This window comes from Kryptolebias marmoratus, linkage group LG10, assembly GCF_001649575.2.
Source record: "Kryptolebias marmoratus isolate JLee-2015 linkage group LG10, ASM164957v2, whole genome shotgun sequence".
NCBI classification, from domain to species: domain Eukaryota; kingdom Metazoa; phylum Chordata; class Actinopteri; order Cyprinodontiformes; family Rivulidae; genus Kryptolebias; species Kryptolebias marmoratus.
Genome location: NC_051439.1, coordinates 5,767,487 through 5,783,215, shown reverse-complemented (window position 1 = coordinate 5,783,215; position 15,729 = coordinate 5,767,487). Strand labels below are relative to the sequence as shown.

Here is a 15,729-nt window from a genome sequence, read left to right as displayed (position 1 = left end):
TCCATGAGGAGTGGGACAAAACACCTGAGGACAGGTGCAGACGTCTCAGAGAGAGGGACAGAAACCACTGGACTGAAGTGATCGCCTCAAAAGGTTGTGCAGCTAAATGTTAAGTCAGGGGTACAATAAGTCTAGGCAAGTTTCATTAGTTTGTTTTTTTAACATAATTCTGTTGAATCAAAATTCTACTATGTCAGTTTCAAATTATTTCAATGACCTTTTTGGTTTTTTTTTTGTTCTTTAATGAAAGGGTAGAAATGTGTGCATAAATCATGTTTGAGCACTCAGGACCAGCAAAAAGGACCAGCCCTTCTCATGTGTGCACAGCCAGCAGGTTTCACTCTGGATCCTGTTGATCTAACCGAGTGGATCCTGGAACACCCAGACGCTTGGCCAGTTTCTCTTTCTTTCTCGTTTCTGCTGACTTCACTCTGAAGATTAAACGCTTCCTCTCTGACAGGAAACAAGAGTGAGACAGGATGTCATTGCGGTTAGCGCTTCTTCTTTTCTTTTTTTTTTTAAGCTATGTGTTCAAAACAAACAAAAATAAACACGAGTTTAAGTGTTAGAAGCGGATACATTTGCAACAATTAACAAAAAAAGGCATTCTGGGACAGAATGCATATCCCCCGCCACCTTTCATGCCAGAGTTTTAGACTAGTTATGTTGAGAAATGATGGAGCAGATAAACATCTCACTTCTCGTCCTTACTTTCTATGAGCCCCACTCAAATCTCTCCTCTGTCTTGTGAGATATTTCGCTAACAGAGCGAGAAACAGACACACACAAAGAAGAAAACCCAAGTGTCTGTGCAGGAATGTGTTTACTGTTGCTGTTTAGACTGACAGTCCGAGCTTTTCCTGTGGAGCTCTGAGCCAGAGAATGTGCTCGAATAGCAGAAAAGAACCAAGAGAGGGGGGAGGAAGAGGAGCGGGGTGTGTGTGAAGGGTGGGAGGAAGAGGAGCGTGGTATCTGAGGGGTGGGAGGAGGAAGAGGAGCGTGGTGTCTGAAGGGTGGAGACTCAGCTGCCGAGAGGATCTCAGCTGGAGTAGATCGGCTGACAGGGAGAGGAGTGTGTGTGTGTGTGTGTGGACTCTGCTGCCTCTCTGACAAGACTCAGCGAGCGTGTGTGTGGATGTGGATGTGTGTGTGCGATCAGGAGAGGGGTGAACGCGTGGATCTCACTCCACAGCCCTGGATGTGCGTGGCTTCACGGAGGAAGAATCAAAGTGGAGGTAGGGTGAATTCTTTTCTGTCCGATTTAATGGATGACGTGGGTTAATCCCATCCAACACAGAGTGTGTTCCAAGATGAAGAGGAGTGTGTGTGTGTTTTTTTCTTTTTTATGCTCACGTCTATGCTGTTGTTTGTCAGTGCTCGAGGGGCGAGATTGATGCCGCTGGCTGGTTTACATCACGGAATCTCCTCCTTCTAAAATCAGCTCCTTGCTTTAGGTGAGCCGGGGCGTAATGTCCACTGGTTTCAGAAAGAAAGGAGTCCCCTTCTTCTCTTCTTTTCTCCCCTCAGGATTGGCCAGGTCTTATAATGTGAAGCCAGAGGAATGAACAGCATCTGTTTTAGGAGATTTTTTTTTTGCAACAGCAGAAAGGGGATGAAAAACACAGAAAGGAATGAAAGAAAAAGAGATAAACTGGAGAGGGATCCACACAGCTTTCTGCTCTGGGAGGAGAAAGCAGCCGACCACACACAAGTTCCATGTAGTGGTTCTTTCAGGCAGATGGCCAGGAGAGGAGGAGGAGGAGGAGGAAGATAAGGAGGGGGCTTGTGTTTTTATGTTGCCCACATCCAGATACAGCATGACAACAGCAGCCAAGTCACAAGAAAACTGAGAAAACAAACACAGATGTGCTGTTTGTCCCACCCTCTGCTCGTCACACGAAGGCATCATCAAGTACAACTCACAATAAGTCATCCAGTCATGTGTGTGTGTGTGTGTGTGTTGCATCTCCAGAGCCATTACAAATCCACACTGGGAGTCAGAATTACGCAAGAGCGTTGAGGTAGGGCGGATTGTTTCTGTGAGATGGACTGAGGCTCGCTTCCAACTCATCGGTGTCGAAACCAGAGGAGCGTCCTGCTGAGAGTTCGCCGACTCACAGGTCGCACCGCGAACAGCAGGAACAGCAGCAGGAACGGGAAAGATGGCAGACGGGAGGGAAAACCAGAAAGAAAACGCGGTGCGAATGCTGAGTGACTTTACTGAAGAAGCTAAAACTGAGTCAAAGCAAGCAGAACGCGGACTAAAACTATAAAAAACAGGAGAACAGTAGCTAAAAGCTAAAAGAACCAGAACGGAGCAAATAATGCTCAACTTAGCAAAAGAGACGCTAATGCTAAAATTAGCAAAACAGAGGCTAATACGAGCAGCACTACAGTTAGAAGGAGCAAAACAGTAGCTAAAAGTAGCTAAACAAACGCTAAAGCTAAAATGTGCTAGAAAATAACTAAAATTAGCAAAACAGCGGCTAAAGATAAAATTTGCAAAATGGTGTTAAAATGAGTAAAACAGTAGCTAACATTAACAACAGTATAGATAAAACAGCTGCTCAAGCTGAAATCCTAAAAACAGTAGCTAAAAGCTAAAATTGGCAGAAATGTACCTAAAAGCTTAAAGTAGCTGAATGGTAGCTTAAAACTAAAAGTAGCTTAAGAAGACAAAAACAAAGGCAGAATTCAAAGAGAACAACGTTTTAGAAGGGACTGAAGAGATCACTGTGTTTATAGAGCGTTTTTATTTTTTTAATAAAGTTAAAAAGTTACAAAACCTAAAAGTCACAGCACACTGTTCCTGATTGAGCTGACCGTTCTGAGTCACGAATGGTTAAAATAACACAAAGTATGCAGAAGTAGGGGAATTGCAAAACCAGGAAATATCAGAAATAGAACCAGGAGAACACCAGTGTGAATGCTAAATCAGAATTCACACAAACAGCTGTCATCGTCTCGCTAACCTCGAAACCTCCTCCTCATCTCTGACAGAATTCCACTTCATCATGGAAGCTCTACCAACTCTCCCTGAGGTGTAGAAAACTTAACGACTGCTGTTTCCTTGGTGGCTCTGACCTTTGAACTCAGTGCTCTTGTTGTCATATTAACAGTGAACATATTTTAGATTATTTAATTGTGCCGCGGTCAGTCGGGGCGCAATTTTTCACTTCCCACTCATGGGCTTTTCAGAGAATACTTTGGTTAGGTTTCAGTTCCTGGAAGAAAATTAGAATCCCAGCATTCCTGCGGCCTTTCGTGCCAGAGCTTTAAACTACGATCATCTTCTGAAGAGAAGGAACGGAGTTATAGCTGTTCGGTCAGACTTTATAAATGATGCTTTGAATGAGCTTATGCAATATTGATTCTTTGCTAACAAACAGGGTTGACATCAACAGTTAAAGTCAAAGTTTTAAGCAAAGATCTTGCACAATGTGTAGAGCTCAGAGTATGTGTTGAGGATGATGCTCAACTACTACCACACCAAACTGTAGCTCAATATCTGTAGAATCGGCTGAGTTTGCTAAGGTTATTTAGTAATTTGTCTTGAATTTAGGTGACTCCAAACATTACACAGTTGTGATTACTTTCTGTAGGTTTCACTAAAATCTGACCACTGATATGTGAGATATTTTGCTAACAGACAGACAACGAAGCACACGTTGATGACTTTTATCTCCCAATGCCAAAGGCAACCTGCCAATAATTGTTTATGTGTGTGTCTCGTTTGGCAAAATCTTTCATGAATCACCGGACAGATTTAAGGAAACTCTCAGAAAGTAGTCATCAGATGAACTTTTGGAGTCAGCTCAAATAAAGATGGCTGCTACAGCTAAGCAACCTTAGCAAACACCAAAAATTAATCTAACTCAGTCATTTTTACAGATATTGAGGTAAAACTTTGTGGTAGTAGCTGAGAGTCATCCTGAACACAGACTCTTAGCTCTAAATGATCACATGAGATTGGTTTTCAAAACTGCTATTAACTACTGAAGTCATCTTTTTCTGACTGTTAGCAAAATATCTCATGAACCGCCAAATGGATTTTAATGAAACTCCCAGAAAGTAATCACTGGATCTATGTCTACAACTGATTAACTTTCAGAGTTGCCCCAATGTAAGTTGTCAGTCACAGTCGATTGACTTTAGCAAACACAAGAACGTCTATAACTCAACCCATTTGACAGATATTGAGCTAAAACCTGGTGTGGTAGTAGCTGAGCATCATCCCTAACATATACTTTGAGGTCTGTTCATTGCACAACATCTTTCTTTAAAACTTTGGGATTAACTGTTGGCATCAATCCTGTTTGTCTGTTGGCAAGATAACTCATGAACTACAAGACACATTTTCACGAAACTCTCAGAAAGTGATCAATAAATAAACAGCTATCAGTGATTTAATTTGGGAGTAACCTCAAATCAAGATGGCCACCACGAAAATGGCTCTAACTCAGTCAGTTTTACAGATATTGAGCTAGGTCTAGGATTTGGTGTGGTTGTAGCTGATAACCGATACCAACACATACACTTAGTGCTACATGAGAACGCGCACAATGTGATTCACAGGGTTTGACCAAAATGGCTACAACTCAATCATTTCTCATCAGAAGATGATCTTAGTTTAATTCTGTCATGAAAGGTGAGAGGCAAAACGCATTCCTTCAAGGAATGCTAGGCCTTTAATTTTAATGTATATTTATTCAAACAAAACTGATGTGTGCAGCAGACTATATTGGCCAAAATGGATGTTATCCAAAAACCTTCTGGCTACAACAAGCTGACTATGGCTGGCTCATTGGTTGGAACTAAAGTTACTCAGACTTTGCACACACACAAGGCTCAGAATATCCAGTACTGTGACTCAAATCTAAGGGAAAACAAGTAAGTTTTCTTTCAAATCTCAGATCAGATCTTTAAGAAGTCAGGGTTGTAAGTGGTCGAGCCTTAAAGGTCCTGATTTGTGATCTTGACTTTCATTCTTCCGAGCAACTCAGAAATGACACTTTTCAGAAGTGAACGTCATTCACGTGTTTATTTTCGGGTCAATTCTGACGTAAAAACACTTCAAGGAACAAACTTTAACTGCGCAGCACAGGTTGGATACGTTGTGTGACACACACACACACCGACACTGATTATCCTTCAGCTAAACTCACAGTAATTCAAGGCGGCGCCTGAAAGCAGCAAAGTCTAAACAGTTCGGGATGTTTGTCATGTTGTTAACAGCCTCGGAGGGGAGAACGGCCGAGTCGTTCACTGCTGACTGAATCCAGAAGAAAAGTATTTTTAGGACTCTTGACTAAAAGGTCCTGCCTTCTTCCTTGCAGCTGAAGGGTAGAGACCTTAAAGAGATGTTTCAAACAGATTTTAAGAGTGCCGGTTAAAAACAGTAATATCTTACCTGTTGTAGATAGCTTCTTGAACAATTATTTTAAAGGAACGGAGTTCCCAACGCAGAATTGTGAGAAAATGAGCAAGTTTTCCATTGAAGTCCCTCTGACTTATGCTCACACTCAACGTTCAGAGACACTGCAACTGAAGATCTGTCTATTTTCTCGCAGTTTTTAAGTTGCAGGGAGATACTGGCTAAAGTCTAACAGGACCAACGAGCTTAATACAACTTCAACCTCCAAAACCTTAAAGCAGTCGATTAAAATCGCTCGTTCGTAAACCTTTACATCGCCCTAAACCTGTTCACATAGATTTATATGGATGTTTGCAGTCACAAACAGCAGCAGCAGCCTGGAGGACTTCATGCAGGAATATCAAAATATTTCTACCAAAATAAAGCTAAGTTAACAGCACTTTTATTAATAGAGTTTGCATGAACTGCTAAGAAGTTTTAAAGGCTACAGTAAGATTCCACGTTGGAAGTAGTGTTAATTTGCTCGTCAGTACAGTCCGAGCCGACACACTTCCAAAGCAGATTTGGACTTCGAAACAACTCCAATCTGTAAAATTTCAAACCAATTTACACAAATACCATTAATGAAGCCTTTATATTGCAGTCAGTTTTGCATTACAGGGTTATTTTAACAGAAATGTTCTGACATCTCTGTCTAAAAATGCCCGAAATGTCCCTTTAAAAACCACAAAGGCTGGTAAAGTTTCATTCGAGACATGCAGGACCGGAAGTTTAAACTTACATTTCGAGATAAAAATAAGCTCCACAACAAAGACGGCTTTGTTTCAAAGAGGTGACGTAAACGACATTAGCAGCAATATCTGACAGGTGGGTGGCCATTTTTCCACCTTGGGCACAGAAAAGCCCCTTTTTTTTACGTCTTCAGTTGTTCCTGTGACAGCAGAGACTTGTATTGTTTCTAACCGACTGCTGTTACATAACATCCATATCAAAGGTTTTAAACGCTGTAAACATTAAAAAAAAAAAACTCTCAACATCGCTGCTTTAATCCAACAAAAAAGCGACACACCAGGCTCCGTTTGTTTGATTTAATAAACATAATAGACCACATTTGTGCTCCCTGGAGCCATAAGCCTCCACCCCGCTGCTTCCTTGACTCCCGGAGGGATGCATCATTTCCTGGGCCACTGCCACTGCCTCCTCCCCTCCCCTCCCCTCCCCTCTCCTGGGACCTAGATTAACCCACGACACACACATGCATGTACACACACACACACACACACACAAATGCACCACGGCCTCTAAGATGGCAGGACGAGCAGAGTTTGCTGGGGGTGACACAGATGTCCGAGGTAATCGAAGGATCACGGGAGGTGGTGGTCTGACTGAGAGGCAGTGACACGAAGAGGAGGACAGGAAGAAAGCGACTGCTTCATTTAATGGAGGCTTATGCCCTGCGAGTCACATGATACGCTCAATAATTCAGCCTTTTATTTTATCTCAAATAGTGCAACATTAGCCTATCAGACTCCAATAGTAGCTGGGAATATTTTAGTTGTTTTTAAACTCGAGTCAACAACTTTTTGTTTTTCTTTGAGCTTTTATCTTTTCAGGGGTCTCCACAGCAAGTCATCCTCCTCCATCTAACTCTGTCTTCTGTGTCCTCTGTCCTCACTCCAACTACCTCCATGTCCTCTCTAACTGCATCCATATGTCTCCTCTTTGTCTCTAACATCCTTCTACCAATACACCCACTGTCCCTCCTCTGCACATGTCCAAACCATCTCAGTCTGGCCTCTCTAACTTTATCTCCCAGTCCTTCAACCTGTGCTGGACCTCTGATGACCTCATTCCTAATCCTGTCCATCCTTGTCCCTCCCAAGGAGAACCTGGACATCTTCAAACTCGAGTCAAAAACGACAAATTAAAATGCGGATTTAAGATACAACTCATAAATCCACCCAAATGAAACAACACCCGCACTTTGCTGCTGTGCATTCAGGAAGTGACGCATCAGTTTAATTAAAGGCCTAGCCTTCCCTGAAGGAATGCACATCGCCCGCTGCCTTTAATACCAGAGTTTTAGACTAAGATTCATCTTATATTTGATCAAACCTTGAATATAACAATATGTGTGATTTCATGAGATCAGAGAGTATGGGTTGTGAATGACTTTCAGCTACTACCACATCAAATTTCAGTACAATATCTGTGAAACTGACTGAATTATAGCCTTTTTTGTGTTTTATACGGTCAGTACGCGGAGTTGGCCGTTTTGAATTAGGTTGACTCCAAAAGTTAATCAGTTGTAGACGTACATCCACGGATTATTTCCTGAAAGTGTCATTAAAATCTGTCCAGTGGTTCATGAGATATTTTGGTAACAGACAGACACGCACAGGGACACAGGCAAAAACATCATCGTCCTCCTTATTAATAATAAAAATGGAGGTTTAATCTATAATTTCTTCCGTCCACATTTCACTGTGTTTACAGGCCAAACATTGAACCTTCGTGTTGGTCTTTTTTGCGCTCATCAACATCTGAGAGTCTGAGAGTATTTCTGTCGCGCTGCAAAGTGTTTTCTGTGGTTAGTAGGAGCTGAGCTGCAGGACGTCCAGTAAACACACCCTGTTTACCAGTTCCAACTGTTTTTCATGAAACAACATGAACATTTTAAAAAGTAGCCGTTGTTAGCAGACACCTTTGCTGCTTCCTGATATTTTGGCATGTCAGCGCCTGACCGTAGCCGGCGTTTGTCTGGGTAACTGATTAATAGTGTGAGTGCTGAGTTTTTTTCACAATCTTTGTGGTATTTTAACCAGTTCAGAATAGTGTTCTGGGGCTTTTGGTGTCTTTGCCCTCAGAAATGCTTTTCTTCATAACCTTCAAGAAAATGGTTATCTTTGAAATTTGCTTCTGCGAACTTCCTCTGTTTTTGTCTTCTTGTGCTCTGTTTTGCTAATATTTTTGTTTAGCTCTTAGCTACAGTTTCGCTGATTTTACCTTTATGATATGGTTTTGATGATGGGACATTGAAAGCCTTCCCAATTTTTTTGCTTGAGGAACGTTATTCGAAAATTGTTGCACCACTTTTAGACACAGTCTTTTGCAGACCGGCGAACCTCTGCCCATCTTTACTTCTGAGAGATTCAGCCTCTCTAAAATGCTCTTTCTATCCTCAGCCCTCTTACTGACCTCTTGCCAATTAACCTGATTAGTTACAAAAAATGTTTCTTATTTGTTCCTCACTTTCACAGCCTTTTGTTGCCCCTGGCCCAACTTGTTTAAGATGTGTTGCTGCCATCAAATTCAAAACCAGCTTATGTTTTTCCAATAAACAGTACAATTTCTTAGTTTAAACATTTGATTTGTTTGCTATGTCCCGTTCTGAATAGAATATGGATTTATGCTTTACAGAGCGCCTCAACTTTGCTGGATTTGGGGTTGGATATATATGAACAGCTGGGATGCCTGAGCGTATAAAAGCCTCACTTGCAGAGTCATCTAAGTGCTCACGGTGACAACGTGACAACGTGACTGTAGCAGGACAATGAGATGCACTCTGCAATGTCAAACTGCAGGCCGGGAGTTGCTCACTCATCTACAGACGGATTTCCAGAGCTTGGGCGCTGATGAGAGAGGAGATACTGAATGAGATGTTCCAAAGAGGCTTTTATAGCCACAGCAGCCAGGGGAAGAAACATAAAACTGACCTCCAGAGTTATTATTGAACAAACCCAAGACAGTATTGACTAATGAATGTAATACAGCATGGCCTCTTGTCCTTGAACACGAGAAAAGGCTGCCCTTCCCCTTCCTACACACACACAAAGCAAGTAAGAGCTGTCAGGCCATTACTGTGGAGGTCATGCTATCCAGCTTAGAACATAAACACACACCGTTTGTCTCGTGTGTGACTCTTTTATTCATACCCGGTAAAGGGCAAGTTTGGTGCAGTTTGTCCAAATGCAACTATTGTTCTAATTCCCCTCAAAGAAAATCAAACTTTCTTGTTCAAAAAAAAATACAGATGTTTGTACTTAGTCTGAAAGCAGAGTGCCAGTGTAGCTAGAGGATAGAAGAAGCATTTGCTATGCCACATTAAACAACGCATAGTGGCTAAAATCCCCTGTTTTTGCTCTGTTCGCTAGCATAAAACAATGATGGCTCAAACATGACTGCTTAGCTACAAACAGGAAACTAACTTAAATCAAAAAGGACTCCATCAACAGACGTGAAATGTTTGTCCCGGGCTCCACATGTATTTCCATGCACATACTTCAGTTTTAGTTCAGGGAGGAATAATGCAGTCCAAGAATGATAAAACACAAAAAGCAGAGTGCCGTGCAGCATACAGTCAGGGGAATACTGCTTAAAAAGGGTTATTTTTACTAGATAAAACTGTGAAAAAATGCATCTTCTAACTATCTGAGCACAGCCTGTAGACAAAGAGATTTCATTGGTTCCCAGAGTGTTAGAAAATAAAGCTGACTGTTATCACTGCAAGTGTTTTCAAAGAGTTCCAGGTACGGTATCACAAAGGAAAGGTCAGAGGTCACACACACGGCTAAGCTCCAAGCAGGGGTTGCTTCCTGCTTTCTTGCCCTCCCTGCAGACCTTTGTAGGTTAATCGCTTGTTCTCCGGGGTCCAGGTGGCTCAGCTAGACACGCGTTTTTTTAATTACCATGCTCCGATTTCACACCCTGGGCATTGCCCTGGACAGAACACTCCCTGCCTGTCTGCCGCAGAGTCTTTCTGAAAAAGACAAAAGAGACAAGGTATAAAGTTGTGGAGAGGACACTAAGCGGGGGATCAGAAAAAAAAAACCTGTTACTTTTGACAGGCCAGGAATTACATTTTCCTCACCAGGATAATCCCTGCAGCACTTAATCCCACTTTACGTCTGCAACTCCCTGATTCAAGCTGCAGTTATAGAAGACAGAAGATCCCGCAAAAAAACCCAGAGGAAAAGGTTCAAAGCAAGCCCCAAATGGCAAGGGGAAGGATGGCGGAGGGACTCAGATTGATTCTGTGGTGTAAGCAGCAGGACAGAGCATGTGGGAGTGGTGGTGGGGGGACTTTAGTCCCTTTGATAAACACCTGCCTCCTACGGAGGGCGGGATGGGAAGCAGAAGGCAGGAACACAGGACAGAAATGGATTTTCTTCCCAGAACAGATCAGCTCAGGACGCTTTGCTGGCACAAAAACAGAGAAATATTACTGAAGCGGAGGAGAATTTAAAAAAACAAAACAATCTCACTTTCTCATTTCCTGATTTTGATGCTTTTTTGGTACATAAATGATAAAAGAAAAAAAAATTAAAATCAGCAGTTTCTTTTTTTTTCTGAGAAGAAATGGCTGTTTTGCAGCACACTAAACTAATATGAGAGAGGAAAGAAACAGAAAATTATTAAGGGGCAAGCATGTCTTTAATTCATGCATATCGCCTGCAGCCTTTCGTGACACAGTTTTCATTCAAGATGGCCACCACAGCCACGTCTTGTAAGCTGTGTTCAAGCTGGGAGTATGTGTTGACGATGAACATAAACATCGACTTTACCTCATTATCTGTAATTTTGAATAAATTATAGCCATTTTTTGTGTTGGCAAAGGTCAATTAGCTGAGGTGGCCATCTTGAATTGAGTTGACTCCAAATGCTAAACCAGCTGTACATCCAATGATCACTTTCTAAAAGTTTCAGCAAAATCCATCCGATGATTCATGAGATAATTTGCTAACAGACAAGAAATACCAACAGTTAATGGCATCTTTTTAACAAACAGGCAAACAGGGTTGATGCCAACAGTTAAAAATCTCCTGCAGTGTGTCGTGCTCCAAGTATGTGTCAAAGATGATGCTCAGCTATGACCACAGATTTAGCGCTAGATCTGTAAAAAATGACTGAATGAAATCCTATTATCAGCCGATGTCGTGTTACCATAATAACTTTATCATTAACTTTATTCTAAATGTTTTACTGACAAACCGAACAAGAAGCAGTTGTGTGTTTTTCTTAGGAAAACATAAAAAATTGAGAAAAATATGTCGTTTTCGGTAAAAATGCTGAGTGCTGAATGACCATGTTGAAATTTACTGAAGAAGCTGAAAAAAAATTGTTTAACTTCAGATCTTTAGAAATAAAGCTAAAGTTAGCAAAAGAGTAACTAAAAGCTAAAACCAGCAAAACAATAGACAAAAGCTAAAATGAACAAAACAGTAACCAAAAGCTAAAAGTAACAAAACAGCAGCTAAAAACTACAAAAGAGGCAAGCACTTTGAAGTGGATTTGAAAGAGCTTCCAGGTTTTCAAAGATTTGATGTTCTGTATTAATTTCATCCATCTCTTTTCCTTTCTGGGCAGCTGGTGTCTGTCTCCAGCAGTCATTGTGTGAGAGACGGGGGACATCTTGGATAGGTCTCTAGTCTGTCACAGGGACACAGAGACAAACAACCATTCACACCTAGGGACAATTTTCCAGTTACCAATGGACCTAACATGCACGTTTTTGGTCTGTGGGAGGATCCGGAGCACCTGGAGTAAACCCACATGAGCTCAGGGAGAACATGTAAACTCCACCCAGGAAGGCAGAGGAGCGAACCTGTGACCTTCTTGCTGTGAGGTGACAGCTCTAACAACTCCACCGTTCCACCATCTGTTAATTTCAATGACTTACAAATTGTAAATAAAGTGAAATATTTTAAAAAGTGTAAAAAAAAAAAACATTAACCATGTTTTGAACAAGCTGAATGTTTTGATACAAGAATGGTTAAAATAGCTGAAAGAATGCTGAAGCAGTTAGTCCCAAAATAAAAACCATACAGAAGAAACTACTGTATGAATATGCTGACTCTGCATTCACATAATAAGAGTTGACTGATGTGCAGAATGTATTTGCGAGTTTGCACATGATCTGACCAATTAAAACCTGACTCAGTCATGAGTTTCAGCTCATGTGACACTGTTTGTCTTTTCATGGCATCAATAACAAGATCAACTGTGATTAATTTGTCTACACAGATCTTACGAATGCCTACAGCTTCTTTCTGGTAAACTGAAAAGAGGTTGGACTGAAAAAAGTGAGTTTTCTAGGGAAATGTTTTCAGTTTGTCAAATGGAAGAAAAAAAAAATCACAACCGTCTAGACAAATGACATAAAAAAAATAATTAAAGCAAACACCCCTTTTCCAATTGAGTTGACTTTGGTCTTTGTGAAGCAGAATTCAAAGCGAACAATGTTTCTGAAGGAACCGGAGAGACCTTACTGTGTTTCTATGGGGAAAATATTTGCAAATGAAGTTAAGTATATTGAAAAAAAAAAGATGGTTCACATATTTCCTGAATGTGCTGCATGTTCTGATATATGAATGGCAAATATACTATGCTGAGTCAGCATTCTCACAGGTTTGCAAATTAAAATACTTAATGTAAAATATTGATACATATGCAAAGCGTTTTTTCCTTTTTATCCATTTTACATGACAAGACTAGTTCTTTTTTTATGACTGCTGCTGTGCATTCAGCATTTAAACCTACTGAGATCTGATGAAACATGAGTATTACAGTCTGAGGAGATCATTATAGAAGAATAACAAAGAGCCACCATGTAGAGCAGGTGTGTCCAATCCTGGTCCTGGAGGGCCACTATCCTGCAGGTTTTAGGTGTTTCCCTAATTTGACACACCTGATTCGAGTGACTGTGTCAGGAGCGGTGGAGGCAGACTCATACGGAAAGTAAAAACTAATTTAATAAATAACGAAAAATAAGCAAAACAAAAGCTGACGTGGCAGCAACTAAAACTTAACAAAAATCCAAATACATAACAAGGTAAGGCAACAAGGAAACACGGGGAGCGAAGGCAAACAACAAACAATGATCCAACGACTAGTGGGAGAAATGACCGGGTATTTGAGTGCTGAGGGTAATCAGGTAAGTGGAGACAGGTGACATGATTAATATTGCTCACAGGTGGAGATGGGAGTGACAGGTAACCAGATGACTAAGCTGGGGGAATGAAAATGAAAACAAACACAGACACATGAGACAAGAGTAGAAGAAAACCCGAACCAAACTACAAGATAACAGAAAATAATAAACACCAACTGAAACATAAAGCAACTAACTGAAAACCAAAAACCCAAATCCTGACAGACTGAGTGATTAACAGGCTTATGCAGAGCTTAACATCTAAAACATGCAGAATAGTGGCCCTCCAGGACCAGGATTGGACACCACTGATGTAGAGTAAAGGCTCCGATGAAGTAGTGACAGTGCTACACTAAGATCTCCGGCCCTTTTCTCGCTGTAATGTTGCATTAAGGTTGTGGGCTGCCTTGATTTACGATGGGTGGAATCCCCTTCCTCAGCGGATCGGCTCATGCAGGGGAATTGGCCCATTTATCAGGGGCAATGGAGGACTGAGGTGCACAGTGACAGCTGCATTAAGAGGGAAGAGGCTGATAGAGAAGGTTGGGGTCAGCTGTAGACTATAAAAATACAGTCCGGTCGAAGCTGACAAAACATTGGCTTAAACAGCTTGACACTGAGTGAATCTTGGCTGCCTTCTTGCTAAGATATTTATGAGAATATTGACACAACATTCATAGCTTGGTAAAAAGACTAAAAACACAAGCACAACTTCAAGGCTAAAGCTAGGTCTATAGCTTAGCATAAAGCTAATTCATGCTAACATAATGCCTACTTAGACTTGCTGATCCATTTTAATCACTTGTATGAATAGAACTGACATAGTTTATAGTTATCACCTGCAGCTAAAAGGCCAGTGTCTGTGTGTGTTTGAGCAGGGGTGTCTTTATGACCAAAATAGCTCATGAACCACTGGACGGATTTTAATGAAACTCTTGGACGCACATCTACAAGTGATTAACTTTCAGAGTCACCCCAATTCAAGATGGCCACCACTGTGCTATGCATCATTTCATCCCTTTCTGCTGTGCTGATTATCAATCAGTGTTTTCCTTTAATACAACAATTGTCCCTAGGTGTGAGTGAGCGTGTGAATCGTTGTTTGTCTCGTTTGTCTCTGTGTGTCCCTGTGATGGACTGGAGACCTGTCCAGGGTGTCCCCCGCCACTCGCACTGTGACTGCTGGAGATAGACACCAGCTACCCTATGACTTGAAAAAGAAAAATGCATAGATGCATGGTTTTTCCTTGAGCTGAGCGGATGAAGGCTCTACACCAGTGGTGTCCAATCCTGTCGTGCATGTTTTCTGTGTTTCTCTGCTGTGACACACCTGATTTGAATGACTGAGTGATTAACAGGCTTCTGCAGAACTTGAAGACCCGCTGAAGAGCAGGGAAGCAACTAAAACATGCAGGATAGTGGCCCTCAGGGACCAGGATTGGACACTACTGCTCTACACAAACACGTCAGCAGTACTCTATGTCCAGTGCAGGAATGAAAGCGTACAGTGCTCTAAATCACACTCACTACATCCTCTCTTTACCTCTTTCTTCCTAAATGCAGAGAGTGTGGCACAGAAGCTGCTGCTGACTGAACCTGAGGCTGATACCAGGGCAGCGTGTGGAGGAGCAAGCAGACAAAGTAAGCCAAAAAAATCAAAAGGAATGAGTATCGCCCACCACCTTCCACGCCAGAGTTTTACACTAAGATCATCTATGTTAAGAAATAACAGAGTTGTGGTTATTTTGGTCAAACCCTTGAAAATAACGGTAAGCGAGATGAGATGTCACACTCTGAGCGTGTGCTGGGACTGACTTTCAGCTACTACCACATCTGATTTTAGTTAGAAAACTTTAAAACTGGCTGTGGCGACCATCTTGAGTAAGTTTGACTTCTAAAGTCAGTCAGCTATAAAAAAAAGATCATCCAATGATTACTCTCTGAGAGTTCCATGCTCTGGTTTTTAAGATATTTTGCTAACAGATAGACAAACTAACACACGCACAGATACAGCCAAAAACATTATCTCCTTTTGCATTTGGTTACAAATGATAATGTGGTGAATTTATTTAAGTCGCTGACAAAGAAGAAGAAGTGGAAAAATCTTATGTCTTAGATTTGCAGCTGTAAAATTTTATTGTGAAACATGAGTGAACTAGTTAATTACAGAAGTAATATTTATAATATACATTTTTTTATTCTTTATTAAAATTCATTCATTGACTTCCGGCACGGACCACCACCGCAATGGTCGCATAGCCAGAGCGCTCCTGGTTGAACCGGAGTAATTGGAAAAACTCCCCAGAAGAAATATGGATAGAAGCAAATATAACACTATAACGACTTAAAAAGGGGATAAGACGACACCACCACTTTGAGAAATAAACGCCAACTGACTTCGGAGGAGTAAGAGAGACGTTTAGCA

At 41.3% G+C, this 15,729-nt stretch overlaps 1 protein-coding gene across 2 annotated transcripts in view; it reads left to right on the top strand.

Moving 5' to 3' along the window:
* Positions 1-1,008: 1,008 nt before the first annotated feature.
* LOC108239039 (guanine nucleotide-binding protein G(I)/G(S)/G(O) subunit gamma-2) overlaps positions 1,009-15,729 on the top strand; it is a 22,645-nt gene continuing 7,924 nt past the window's right edge. The window contains exons 1-3 of one of the 2 annotated variants that reach the window (XM_037977939.1): positions 1,009-1,235; positions 1,375-1,454; positions 14,868-14,945. The gene's annotated coding sequence lies outside the window, so the exon portion shown is untranslated. The remainder of the gene's footprint in view (positions 1,236-1,374; positions 1,455-14,867; positions 14,946-15,729) is intronic. The other variant, XM_037977938.1, reaches the window with a different exon arrangement.